Source organism: Protopterus annectens, chromosome 1.part2 (assembly GCF_019279795.1).
Source record: "Protopterus annectens isolate FY-2018-M chromosome 1.part2, PAN1.0, whole genome shotgun sequence".
In the NCBI taxonomy this organism is placed as follows: domain Eukaryota; kingdom Metazoa; phylum Chordata; order Ceratodontiformes; family Protopteridae; genus Protopterus; species Protopterus annectens.
In genome coordinates, this window is record NC_056727.1 from 710,418,140 (window position 1) to 710,432,968 (window position 14,829).

Consider the following 14,829-nt stretch of genomic DNA (forward strand, 5'->3'; position numbering starts at 1 on the left):
TGTATTCATTAACGGCATCAAAAAAAAAAAAACTTAAAAGGGAAAATTTATGAATGTACAGTTATCAGACGATATGATCATCCATACGTGCAGGGCAAACAAATCACAACTATAAAAAAAAAAAATCTATGTACACTCCCCACAATAAGCAGACACATGCATCAGAATGCTACAGAAAATGTGAGACATCATTTATGTAAATGAAACTTGCAACATTAAGCAGTTTGAAAAGACTGATCCACAAGGTTCAAACGTGTAAAACTTTCCTAGATTACCACAGCCACCCCCTATTCCATAATGTGCTGCAGTGCTACTCCTCTCTGGACATGCAGTGAGATGCAAAAAGGGATTAAAAGCTTAATATCATGGCTCTAGACCTACTACTCCAGAGGAGCAGAGAACAGCGGGTATGTTTTAGAGAGAATGGACTTGTCTGTCTACATCAGTTATGTTAAGTACATACATTTTCCATCTGATAACCGGAGGTCCATCCTCAGTAACAAGACAGATTCACAAGGTAATCTTCTCTGTTTTTAAATTTCTTCATATCTTTTGGGTTTCTAATACCATGACGGGAATGTACCCCATTCCCAAGTCAAAGTACGATTAAAGTTCATGAAATTAGGACTGTTTCAATCTTTGATGTCAGCCAAAAGCGCTCATCACAACACCCACAGTGTACCCAATCATGACGACTCCTGCAATTCATACGGAGTTGCATGTATTGGTAACATATCTAAATAAGACTGTAGATTTTTTTTTTTATAACACCCGTTGATCCTAGTACTATTGGAAATGTATGGGTATCTCACTTACACATTTCTCTCGTTTTTGCCTACAGATCCTGATATTTTATTACTCTCTCTGTACGCAAGACACTGTAGTCACTGAGTGTAGTAATTTCAATGATCAATGCTACTTTTGTCTTCTTTTCATGGACCACTATACCTGGTTTTCTTGCATCCATTTTTTGACTGTTGGCAATGGGTGATCCAGGTGCTGTAGACTTTCTACAATGTTTTGTGGCTCATGTTTCCAGTGTTTTTCAGCTACTTGAATATTATAATGTTTGCAAAATCTCCAGAGCAACAGTCTTGCCACATAATGCCTTTCAGTTTCAGAATACAGTCCTTCTGTCATTAGAATGTCAACAGTATCCTTGTAGAAATGAGAGAAGGTTGATCCACCATAAGATCCTGCAACTTGGATACCCTTCTTGCAGAAGTTGGTGGAAACACTTGTTTTCCAAGTTTAGAGCCTTAAGGCAGCTTGTTGAGCTGGTCAAATGGAGTACTAGTTAATTTTTCCAAGACAAAATTAAGATCCCAAGAAGGGTCTAATAGTTTCCTAGAAGACTGGTATTAAACACCCCTTTAAAATTATTTTTACATAAAACTGCAACTGAAAGACATGGATCCATGGCAGACATGCTGGTGACAAAAATGAACCTTGATTGAAGAGTAAGACAGGCCAGAGAATAGTAACTCTCACAAATGTAGAGCTACAGAAACATTAGCCCTGAAACAGCTCTGGTTCTTGCCTTGGCACCAACTAGAACTTTTTTTTTTTCCATTTACCAATATGATTTTCTAGGAGTAGGTTTTCCTCACCTCCTTTAACACCTGCTGAATGTCCTCAGGAAAAAAAGTGCTTAAAATGAATTAAGATTCTATTATCCAAATTAGTTAGTTCTGGTTGTTTGATGCATCCAAACTCTAAACATAACCTGTCTTGTGCAAGTAGTTCCAGTCTGCGAGGACTTTTTGATAATAGGCAGCGGGCTTTTACTACAAAAGAAAAAAGAATTACTGTTGCCTGAGCTAGAAAGGTGTTACCAACAAAGACCTTTGGCGAGTCCTTCTAAATCTTCAAAATGACCCTGGATACTAGTGGAAAGGGTGAGAAAGCATACAGGAACAATCCTGTGCAAGAAAAATAAAAAGCATCTGCTTTCCAGCTCTTCTTGCAAGGAGTCCTGGAGCAGAACACTGCCAACCGATTGTTGTGACTGCAGGCAAAGATATCTGTTGTTCCCCAGACCTCAATCAAATCCTGGAAGACCCCCAATTCAGTGTCTATTCATTAGGATTTCTCTTGGTTCTGCTCAGCCACAAAAAATTGAGCAACAATACGGAAGAAGCCTGTAGAATGACTCTGTGCTGAAAAACTACATCCCATGCTATCATAACTAGTCTGCACAGAGTAGTATCTGTATCCCCCAGACTGTTCATGCACAATATCACAGTGGTGTTTTTTGTACCCACTTGTAATGGCCCTAGGGACCACAGATAACCGTGTGTATTGATGGGGGTTTATAAGTGCCAGCATCTCAGTGTGTGTGTTTTGGTCTCTTTTTTGTTCCAAAGATCCTGAGTTTTTATCCCACAGAGACTGCTCCCCAAACAAAATCTGATGCATCTGTTACACACTTTGCTGGAGCTGGAAGGAAAAATGGGAGACCTGGATTCTGATAAAATTGTATTATCCACTAAAGAATATCCATTCTCTCAAACCTGGAATCTGGAATGTCAGGGGAAGCGAATGTTGGGAGCATACAGATTTTAGTTAACACCGGTTTTCATCTCCTGTGGAGTCTTGCCAGAGTAGTCATGAGAATCATAGATGTCATTAGAGCTAGACTCTGAGGAATTCCCTAGATGAGACAGTACAAGTAGGAAAAAAACAGAAGTACAGCTAGATACAGATTTTCAATTTTCCTGTGGGGAAAAAAAACCTGAACTGAGGTATCCAGCAGACCCCCCCCCAAGAACACAGTCCTATTAAAGTGGAGTTAAAGATGACTTGTCTCCTCCTAAGCAAAATGGGGTTCCACAGATCTCAGCCAAGTCAGAAACTCTCGTCTTTGTAGAGTCTTTTCAAAGCATCAGGAAAGTCAACTCAATAAGGAAAATGTGAATACCTAGCAGCCTGCAGTTACTGTCTAAGGAGCTACACACTTAATAAATCCACTTGGAGAAATGGTGTCTCTTAAGGGTAATGTGGAAAATGAAGTCTGAACCAGACACAGAAAACTCAGATGGGAATTGAGTTTTAACAAGTTAAGAGAACATTTTGAACATGGGCACTATCACAAACTTATTTAGAAAGAACAGATCCCAAACTAGTCCCATGAATATTCTCTCTAACACCAATTGCATTCTCAAATAAAACCCTTCTACTAGCCATAGAAAGAGACCGTTTATCACCCCCAAGTCAGCAGGTGCTGAATGACAAAAGTGAAAAGGAGGAATTTAATCTGGTGGATGAGGAGAAATCCCTAGAAGAAAAAAAAAAAAAAAAAAAAAAGATTCCCACTGCCATCCCAAAAAGTGATGAATCAGCTTCAGAATCAGTCTAAAACTGTTGTCAAAGACTGAAATGGAAAAAACAGATGGAAGGATTAAATGCTTCCCAGTATGTGTGTGTGTGTGTGGGGGGGGGTTAAAATATTCAACTTGTTAGATTGTCCTTTACTCTTGGAGCGGTTCCTCCCTTCTTGGAATCTCCCTAACACTGCTTTTGAAAGTCTACCTAGCAGCAGCTTGCTGTGTCTGCTTCATTTGCTTTTTGTGAAAGACTGTAGAGGTAACATCAACTCTTCTGATAAACCTGGAGAAGGCTAAAAAAAAATCTGTGAAATACCTCACTCACAATAAAGACCACTGCAGCAGATGGTCCAAAAACTGCCTAAACTTTTCAGCTTTAACCTCTGAAAGATTTTGAATATGTAAGCAGGCAAACCACATCATAAGTTTCAATGGAAGCAGCCCTAGAATTTACAACTACTAAACGTATCCATCCATCCAACACCCCCCCCCCCATTTTTGCACAACGGGTCGCAACATCACTTCACCAGTGACGATCTAGAGCCAAGGTTCACACCATTGGGTGGGCTAGCATTACTATGACAGTTCTTCCACACCACACACACGCACCTATGGCCAATTTAGAGTATCCAATCCACTTACTGCAGGCCTTTAGAATGTGGGAAAAAAAACATCTCCCAGAGGAAACTCAACACAGGAAGAACATGCAGACTCCACAAAAACAGGCACCTCAGCCAAGAATCAAACCAGGGAACTTCTTGATGTGAGGCAACACTATCCTCTGTACCACCCTCCTATCAACGGAATCTTGCATGGAGTGATTAGTCACTTGAGACTGAAGTGATAAAGTCACAAAAAGAGGTTTTTCCACTGGAGAGTTAAATGCCATAATGTTTCCCATGCTCTCAAGAGAGAAAAGCATGAACTTTAATATAAGCTTGATCACTGTGAATTCTAAAAATAAGTGCTGCAGACAAACACTATTTTCCCCAAACCTATCAAAGGTTTTTCCATCCTTGTCAGACTGGGAGGGATTGACATTAATCAGACGTTTAACAGGACCTGGAGTCTGTCAGGAAAAAAATCACTGCTGGGTCTGGTCTGGAGTTAAGACTCCTGTCCAAAGTAACAGGAGACAAGAAATGACATGTGGCTAGATTTTTACTTCTTTTTGACAGGAATTTCTGAAGGCCCAGACCGATTACTGCCAGGGAAAAAGCTTCCTGGGGACATGTAATCCAGTCTGGCTTGGCAGAGTGGTACTCCCTACTCACTCTCCCAGGATCAACAAGACAGTGGATCTTCCTTGCCCATCAAGGGCATTCCAACAGCTGCAGAGGACAATCCAACCTTTCGGGTCCTTGGTGGCTGTAGCAATTACACCAAGGTAGCAAAAGAAAAACTCTCTTGAGAAACCAGAAATGGCGACAACAGAATCACACCGATGGTTTGGGTAGTTTAGCCTGCTGTGATGGCAAAGGAGCTAGGAACCTACTTAGCCATCAGCAAGCTTAGGATTCAAAGCTAGAGCTTCTCCCACCCTACCCATACTGCCTAGCTCTAAGATACCGCAGATCAAGTTTGCTGCAAATTCCTATAAACAACAAATTGTATGCCAAAAAAGAACAGAATATAAAGTTGCCCAAGGGCTCAGCAGAGGAACAAAAGGTTCCTAGTATAATCAGTCAGGTCCTTCAGAAACAAGGAAGAGGGAAGGAGGGGGGAAAAGGTCAAAGATTGAAACAGAGAACAAAGATGGATTGTTATGGTGAGTATGGAACTTCTTTATCTGATGTTGTCTGTTCAGTCTTCAAACCTGTGTGTGACAGTCCCCAGCTAGAAAGATCTGTGTGGCCTTATGAAAGGATATTCCAAAGCACTGCAGAACCAAAGGCAGCCCTGGTGCCTAGATATGAGGTCAAACTTGTAATGCTAAATGAAAGTGTGGGTGTTTGGGCACGACATGGCTGCACAAATATCTTCTAAAGAAACCCTAGATCAGAAAGCCTGAGAAGTGGCAATAGATCTCATAGAATGAGCTCTGAATGGTTTAGGCAGGGGAACATTATTCAAAGAACACACATGAATGATACAGCTTGTTAGCCACCAAACAATAGCAGTTTTAACAACCAGTTTTCCCTTTTCTGGAGTCTCACAAGGCGACAAACTGATCAAGACTTCCTGAAAGATTTTGTCCTCTCCAGATAGAAACGCAATTGTCTATGGACATCCAAACGATGTAACATATATTCACCCTTAATTTCAAAGTTCAGAAAAAATACAGGGAAATTAACAGACTGATTAATAGTATTGACAGAAACATAAGCAGGGAGTGAAGGGCTTGCAACACTAGGACCACCCTCATCTCTAGGGCACTGACATACAGCATGGTCTCCTGTGGAGTCAACATGCCTTGGACCGTCCATCCCAGATAATGCCCTCCCCTTCAACTGGGAGGCATCCGTGGTCAACGTGGCGACAGGGGTGGGAAGGAATAAAAGGTCAACACCAAGTCACTTCTGGGTCATGAAGCCACCACAGAGTTCCTGCACACTCTAAACAGTTTCACTGGATGATGGAGAGGGTGATGCAGAAAGGACCACTGGACAGAATATGTCCACTGGAAAATTCTCATATTTAAGCAAGCAGTTGGTAGTAAGGTAATTGTTGCAGCCATGGAACCCAGAAGCCCTGAGAACCAGACTTCCTGTGGGAACTGGTACCACTAACATTTGTTTGATGCGTGTCTGTAGAGAGAGAGAGAGAATCCTGTCTGGTGGAAGAAAAGCCAGGGTTTTGGTTGTGTCCAAGCAGGCCCCTATAAAAATTTATCATTTCACAGGCTGCATTTGTGACTTCTGGAGGTTTATGGTGATCCCTAAGGTAGGAGCCAGTTGGAGAAAATCACTGGCCTAGATTAGTAGATGCCTGGTTGGTGCGAGTATTAGCCAGTCATCCAGGTAAGGAAACATGTGGAATCCATGCAATCTGAGGTGAGCTGCAACCACTGCCATGCATTTGGTGAACACCCTAGGGGCTGTAGTGAGAACAAATGGAACTATGCAGAACTGGTAGTAATAGGCTCCCTGCCTGAAACGGCGACACCTTTTGGAACGTCAGTTCATTTTGATGTGAGACCTGAAGGATGAGTACTATCGAGCACATCCAGTCTTTCTTCTGTAAAAACGGAAGGATGGATGGAACCATGACCATCCTGAACTTAGCATCTCTCACAAATTTGTTAGTGCAGAATGGGCCTGAGGACCCCCCGTTTTCTTTGGAACTAAAAAAGAATTGGGAGTAAATTCCTGATCCATGCTGGTCTAAGGGGACCTTCTGGATTAATTTTTTGGAGAAACTTTGCGATTTCCAAAGTTGCTGCCTCCCTCTAATTGGGTGGGACATCAAGGAGGTGGTGTTTGGGCTTGGAGGAATTTAAAAAGGGAACAGCGTAACCGCTGGATGCAACACCTTGCACCCAATGGTCAATTGCAATGGCTAACCAGGCATTTAGGTGCAAGGAGCACTGTCCCCTGACTGCCTACTGACAGGAACAGTCGGACAACACCTCAGGATGCTGCAAAGATTTCTCCAAAGGAGAATCCAAAGATCCCTGGTTCAGTGGACCCCCTCTGCCCAGAGGGCAGCATCTACCACTGAAATTATTCCTACCTCTGCCCCTGTGGGGAAAATCTCCCTGGGATTTTCTGAACCACAACTTTTTCCTCTACACTGATTCCTGAAGTAGGACCTTTGTGGGGTACAGAAGCATCTCAACAGCAGACAGGGTCTTTCAGTCTTTCTCGCTTCAGAAGTTTGGGTCACGTCCAGTCAGTACAAACAGGGACAGACAGTCAAATTGAGCACTGGAAAAACCTTAAAGGGCTCTGCAAAATCACACAGCCACATCTAAGCATGGTGCCAAATAATGCTGGAACCGGCCGCCCTAGAGGTGTCCTCAACTGTGCAAGAAATAAGCCTCATGGACACATTGGAAATGGATTGCTGAGTGGCCATATGGGAAGTAAAGGAAGTCCGAGCCTCCAGCGTCATGGACTCAGGGCCAGAGCTAGAGTTCCTTAAGTCAGTTCCTCTGTAGCCTAGTAAAATGGCAAGGTAATTCAACGCTTTGAGGACAAAGGTGGAAGGAGCATACATCCTTCTTCCGAATTTGTCCACAGCCCTAAATTCCCTGTTAGGGGGATGGACAGAGCTTTTCTGTGCAAGCTTTTTCTTGGTTACCGCTGCCACCATCATGGCATCTACTGGAATGCCCTTTGTCCTGTGAAGCCTACCATGGAGGCGTTATGGATCTTGTCTGCTCTTTTCAAAACAGGTTCTGCAGTGTCTGATTCCTTCCATGCCCGTGCAGATAGGTCCAAGAAGGGGGAGGGGGGTAAAGACACTCAGGACGCAGACTGGCCAGTCCCCAGTCCTGAAGGCCACCAAGAACACAGATTCATCTGGGGTGGGATTTGGGGATGACCAACCAACTTTCTGGCAAAGAATCTCTCTCTCTCTCCAAATAAGACATCAGTTGAAAACCTGGGGGATTCCCTCCCCTTCATCGAAATCAGTGTCTGTCGTGAGAGATTCCTCTGGGGAATCTGGGTGCCTCTTTTTGCACCTTGTGAGAGGAACCTCCTCGGTGAGATGTTCCGAGGTGGTGTCTAAAAAGGTCTGGCCTTTCCTGGATGGAACAGACCAGAGGATCTGGGGAACTAGCTGTCCAAGTGGCAGAAGAGAGGTCTCCAACACAGAGCCCAAGATAGAAGGGGTGGATCCAAAAAGGTAGGTGCAGGTCCATCTCCTAGGGACAGAGAGGACCCTCTCCACCACCACAAAGGCAGAAAGACTGCTGGTGTCTCAAGGAAGACCGCTCTGTCAAGGGATCAAGAGTAGGTCACCCCCGGTCACCAACAGCCCTCCGTTACAAGTGGGGAATCAGTGCTTAACTGTCAAACACAAAAGCACCGAGGGGAAGCAAAAACTCTGAAAACGTCAAAGTGGAAGTCATACCCCCACAGTATACATGAAGACCTCGGTTCTGAGATGTGCTTCATGCTTGGCCCAATAAGTGCAGAAATGAGCAAGACAATAATGCAATCTGACTCAAAGAAAACTATCAGGGCCGAATAATCCAGAAGCAAAATGGAAGGCCAAATCAGAGGAGGAGAGAATCCTACATGGAAAGGCTCTGCTCGCAGATCCCACCAGGGACAGAGCTGAGAGGACCACCATCTGGATCTGGGTATAGAGAAACTTCCTCAGTCTGTTCACCTTATTCTCAAACTGGCTTAGAGAGGACCTAATGGACAAGGACAGAGAAGGGTCTGGAATGGTGTCTGAGTAGAAGACCCTAGGGGACAGTCTTGGGGGCCGATGGCTACAGCCCCAAATAGGGGGCAGGGGGTGGAGAGAGAGAGAGAGACTGGTATCAGGGCCGCAGAACTGTGCTCCAATGGTCTCGGGGCCTTCTTAGGAGGTTCAGACTCCAAAGAGACAGATATCCGGGGACCATTTCTTATGGTCCCTGGCCTCAAACTTCTTGGTGGGGGGGGGGGGGTGAGCCCCTGAAAAACAGAAGCAACTGCAGGAGGAGGAGGAGGGATAAGACCCCTGAGAATGAGCTTGTTGCATCCATTTGCAAGGGCATAAGGGAGAAAAGGCTTTGCAAACAGAGCAATCTACTTGAAGGTTGGCAGGACCCAAACAGTAAACACAGTCCCTGTGAGCATCAGATACAGGGATTTTGTGCCCACAGGAAATGCGTCTTTTTTTTTTTTTTTTTTTTTTTTAAACCTTACCGGTTTGTCAGGTTTCTCTGACATGATGAAAAGAAAAGGGAGGAAAGAAAGAGATGTGACAACCACGAGCAAGGGTACAGCACACTATAAAAAGAAATGAGAAACTAAGCTATCTTTTTTTTTTTTTTTTTTTTTTTTTTTTTACAGCAAAAAGGGTAGGTAGAAAACAGGCACAGAGGAAAAGAAGAAAATTTAGTCATTTACTACTCAGAAACACACTAGTGAAGGAGCTCTATGTGATCACGATTGCTTTAGCTGAGTGCGGCAAACGATATCGGAAGTATCACAGAGGAGCTAGGCAGTATGGGTAGAGTTGGAGGAGCTCTCGGTTCGTATCCTAAGCTTGCTGACGGCCATGTCGGTTCCGAGCTCAGAACAGAGACCCACATTTCTGATGAAGGCTGAACAGACATCAGATTTAGCTTGGCAAAAAAAGCTCACTTTTAGTCATAAAATTAAGTATTTTTTCACCAAATGGAAAGTACAGTTTTGTACCTACCATAAATGTAGATGTTAGAGTGTACACCCTGCTGCAGTCATCACACTTGGGTTATCCTGTCGTCAGGCGGTCCCGCAGTCGGCCGGAATTCCAAAGTCTTGGTCCGGCGTCGGTTGCTGTCGCTTCTTCCCTGACATCAGTGTGCCAGGGATCTATATAAAGCATCCAAACGCCATTTTCTTCAGTTTTTCTTGCCCCAGATGTCAGGTGCTCACAAAAAGGTGGTCAGTAATTAGTACCAAATTAAGTAATTTTTTGCACAAACACAAAATCCCTCCAGCTATAAGCAAATACATCAGGAAGGTATTGTAGAGATTTAGCCAGTTAAATCAGAGGGGATGGAGGGAGGGTAACCTGGACTGCAGCAGGGTGTACACTCGAACATCTACATTTATGGTAGGTACAAAACTGTACTATGTTCATCGTGTTACCCTGCTGCAGTCATAACACTTGGGTAGAATCCCAAAGCTAAGGATGGGTGGAGGAGTTATAGAGGGTTAGAGGAGGCTAGAAGGCCCTGCAGAACTGCAGTGGCAAAGCCAGCTCAAGTGGTAAGTGATAGTGTTTGGTAAAGGTGTGTACTGAACTCCAAGTTGCAGCTTCCAAAATCTCCTTGGTTGGAACCCCCCTGAGGAAGGCTGTAGATGTAGCTGTTGCCCTGGTAGAGTGGGGCCTAATGGTAGCAGGAACTGGTTTTCCATGATGGGTATAGCAAAAACAAATGCAATGTCCTACCCATTTGGAAATGGTTTGTTTTGCTATAGCCTTCCCTTGTGAAGCTGTAGCATAGGATACAAAGAGCTGGTCAGATTTTCTGAAAACCTTAGTTTTATCCAAGTAGTAACGAAGTTGCCTGTGAATGTCCAAGGAATGCAGGAGTCTTTCTCCTTTGTTCTGTGGATTTGGGAAGAAGGTGGGTAAGTGGATGGTTTGATTTAAAGCCACAATGGAAACCACCTTAGGCATGAAGGAAGGATTAGTTCATAGAGAAACTCTGTCTTGATGGAAAATGAGGAAAGGTTCCACTGCCATTAGTGCCTGCAGCTCTGAGACTCTTCTAGCTGAAGTTATTGCTAGCAGCAGGGCAGTCTTCCATGATAGAAACTGTAGATCTGCAGAGAAAGCTGGTTCAAAGGGAGATGGCGTAAGTTTTTCCAGAACAAAACTGAGGTCCCATGTTGGTGTAGGGGCTCTCCTGGGGGGCCTAATGTTTTGTGCCCCTCTGAAGAACTGCCTTAGAAGTGGATGTGAAAATATGGGTGGATCCGTGTTGTAGTAGGCTGAAATAGCTGATGCATGGATTTTAATGGAAGAAAAAGAAAGTCCTTTGTGCAACATCTCAGTTAAATACTGTAGAATCTGAGGCATGTGAGGCTGAAGTGTGTTTTGGCCTTTAGCTTGGCTCCAGGCGCAAAACCTTTTCCATTTGTCCGAATAGGCCTTCCTGGTGCTGGGCCTCCTAGCTTCCAGAATAACATCCATAACTGATTGGGAAAGAGGAGCTGGCTGGATGCTTAGGTGATTTGCCATGCAGCCAGATTTAAGGTTTTGAGCTGGCTGTGAAGAATCTGATTGTTTTGCTGTGTGAGCAAATGGGCAATATGTGGTAAAATCCAAGGTGGGCCCTGGGCCATATTCCTCAATAGTGGGTACCAGTGCTGGTGTGGCCAGTCTGGGGCTACGAGCATCAGTCGTGGTCTCTCCTTTCTGACTTTCAGAAGCATCTTTGTGAGGAGAGGGAAGGCATATACGGTCAGGTTTTTCCAAGTGAATGAGAGTGCGTCCACTTTCCAAGCTTGATGGTGTAGTGACCTTGTACAAAATTTTGTTAGCCGATAGTTTTGAGGACTGGCAAACTGGTCTATGTCTGGAAGGCCCCATTTTTGAGTTATCATTGCAAATACTTGTGGATCCAGTTTCCACTCGTGGGGATCCATGATGTTTCTGCTGAGGTCGTCTGCCAATGTGTTCTTTTTTCCTGGCAGGAATTGAGCTTGTAACTGAACTTGGTAAGCCAGAGCTGTGTTCCATAAGGTCATTGCTTGCCTGCATGGAGTGTAGGAGTGTGTACCCCCTTGTTTATGTACCACATTACTGTGGTGTTGTCCATCCTTATTGTAAGTTGTCCTGGATGTAATAGATTCTTGAAGGCTGTCAGAGCATTCTGTACAGCTAGCATCTCTTTTTTGATTGATGTGCAGATTCCTTTGATCTGCAGTCCATACGCCTTGAACGCACTGTCCTGCCATGGGTGCCCCCCAGGCATAGTCCAATGCATCTGTTGTCATAGTTTGCCTGGCTGGGGGCAAGGTGAAAGGCTGACCCTTGTTGAGGTGACATGCCTGTGACCACCATAGAAACTCCTGTTGTAGGCAGGGAATGAGAGATATTGTGTCCAAGCTGTGGCTGTGTCGAGACCATACGCTTTTTAGGTACCACTGTAATTTCCTCATATGCAGCTTTGCAAATGGTATTAGTAGTATGCAAGATGCCATGAAGCCAAAGGCCTGCAGAATTTTTCTTGCAGGTAGTTGGGTCTTAGTTGCCATTGTTTTGAAATATTGAGTCAGTTGTAGTTGTTTGTCTGGCGTCAGATAAGCCTTCTGGGCCGTTGTATTCAAGCTGGCACCCAGGAAGGTCATGTTTTGTGAGGGTACTAATTTTGATTTCTTTTCGTTTACTGTGTACCCCAGGCAACTTAGAAGATGTTTTACAAAAGCCAGATGTTGTAAGAGAATGTCCTTGCTTTCTGCATGGATGAGGCAGTTGTCCAGGTATGGATATATTTGAATTCCTCTTTGTCTGCAGTATGCAATTACTGGTGCCAGGCATTTTGTGAAGACCCTGGGCGCAGTAGATAAGCCAAAGGACAGTGCAGAGAATTGGTAATGGGCTGAACCTGCAATGAAATGGAGGTATCTTCTGCAACTTTGTCTGATAGGGACATGCAGGTATGCCTCCTTGAGGTCCAATGTTACTAGCCATGCTTTCTTGCCCAACATGGGAAGAAGCTGCTGTAGTGTTAGCATCTTGAATTTGGGTACTTGTAAGAAGGCGTTTAGAATTGAAAGGTCCAGAATTGGTCTCCAGGCATTGTCCTTTCTGGGAACTAGAAAGTCTTGAGTAAAATCCTTGGCCTTGCTCTCATGTAGGTACCAGTTGAACGGCTGTCATGTCCATGAGAGCTGTAATTTGTTTTTGTGGCTCTGCCCATTGATTGTGGCAGGTTTGGCATTCCTCTTTACATTGGCAAGGTGTGAAAATGGAATCTGTATCCTCGTGAAATTATGTCTAGGACCCATTTGTCCTTTGTGACAATGTGCCAGTTGTCTGAAAAAAGTGCGAGTTTTCCTTCCAAGGGGGCTGCCAAGAGAGTGTTGCTTGGCCAGATGAGGTGCAAGTCACTGAGTTTGCCTTCTAGTAGTTTGGGACCGGTCTTCTCCTCCCTTCTGTGTTGCAGTGCCCCATTGTCGAGGTTTATACTGGGGCTTGTGGTTGTCCTCTGCCTCTTGGACGCCTGTATTTACCCTCTGTGGTCTGTCAGTAGCTGGAAAGGACCAATTTTTTGCTGGCCAATTTCTGCTGAAGCGAGGGAGCTGTACCTGTAGAAAATCTTTGACTGTCTGCATAGATTTTGCCTTATCCTCCAGTTTCTTTAAGACTTCTTCTGCTTTAACTCCAAAAAGAACATCTTGCTGTAAGGGAGTATCTAGAAGCTTTGCTTTAACATGAAAAGGCAGAGTTTGTTCCTTTAACCAAGCATGCCTACGTATAACAGACCCAGTGACAACTGCTCTGCAGGAAGCCTCCAAAGAATCAAACCCACATTGTAAAGTATGTTTGCCCACCTGTTCAGTTGCATGCAACAGATCCTGCATTTCTTTCAATTCAGGCTGTTGAGGGAGCGTGCTCATTTTTTGTTTTTAACTGAAACATTAGAAATTGCTGATATTTTAGCATGTGAAATTGGCAATTTAGTGCCCTCATAGGCTGAGGTGTAAACCTTTTCCCCCCACCTGTCTAGTGCTCTGGAGTCCCTTTCAGAGGGTACATGATTTTTTGCCATAGAAGCCTTAGCCCCTTTGGGACCCTGGGAGATTGTCTCTGGATCAGCTGGATCAGCAACAGGACTTTTATAAAGGGATTTGTGGGAATCAGGCACTCTATAGTATCTGTCAGGTTTGGCTGGAGCAGGAGGCAGAGAATCTGGGTTCAAACTGGATTCTAAGTAAACATCATCCACAATGTCTAAAACTGGGGGGATGGCAAGTGGTCTGTACTGGGGGAGTAAAAGAAACTCTCTGAGCCTTTTCTTTGAGTCAGAGTAGTCCTGACCTTCCCAGTGAAAATGTTCCCTCATAGTGTGTAAAGTTTCCCCAAAGGAGTAGTCTTCAGGAGGAGAAGCTGAGGGAATAGAATCCTCAGCATCAGAATCTTCATAAGGGGAGAAGGAGTAATCTTGGTCCTCAGAGGAGCCTGAGGAAATAGACACTTGATCAGAGGAGGCATAATCTTCCTCTTGTCTAGGCCTTTTGTCGGGTGGGGGTTGGGAACCCCTGATTAAAGAGATCAAATCTTCAGCCATTTTGACCACCTGTTTCTTAAGTTTCAACATAAGAAAATGGGGATGCCCGGACATAGATCTATTTGCCTCCCCATTTTCTTGTTATGTTGAAGATTTGTGGGTCCAGGTGCCACTCATGGGGATCCATGAGGTTTCTGCTTAGTCTGCCAGAGTATTTTTCCTTCCTGGCAGGAATTGTGCCTGCAGATGTACTTGGTAAGTCAATGCTGTCTCCCACAAAGTCATGGCTAGTCTGCAAAGGGGGTAAGAATGTGTGCTCCCTTGCTTGTTTATATACCACATGACGGTGGTATTGTCTGTCTTTATCAGAAGTTGTCCTGGATGAAGTAGGTCCTTGAAGGCTGTCAGGGCATTTTGAACTGTTAGCATCTCTTTTTGATTGATAAGCAGATGCATTTGGTTTGAGGTCCATGTGCCTTGAATGCATCTTCCTGCCATGTGGGCCACCCCAGGCATAATCTGATGCATCCGTTGTTAGTGTCTGCCTGGCTGGGGGTAATGTGAATGGCTGTCCCCTGTTTTGTTGACAAGTCTTTGCCCACCATCGAAACTCCTGCTGCAGGCAGGGAATGAGAGTAATCAGTTTCCAGGCTGTGGCAATGTTGAGTCCAA

General features: G+C 44.4%; 1 protein-coding gene across 1 annotated transcript in view; it reads right to left on the bottom strand.

The window, feature by feature from the left end:
* Window positions 1-14,829, bottom strand: part of SPAST (spastin) — a 2,490,626-nt gene that overhangs the window by 2,282,080 nt on the left and 193,717 nt on the right. The window lies entirely within an intron of this gene.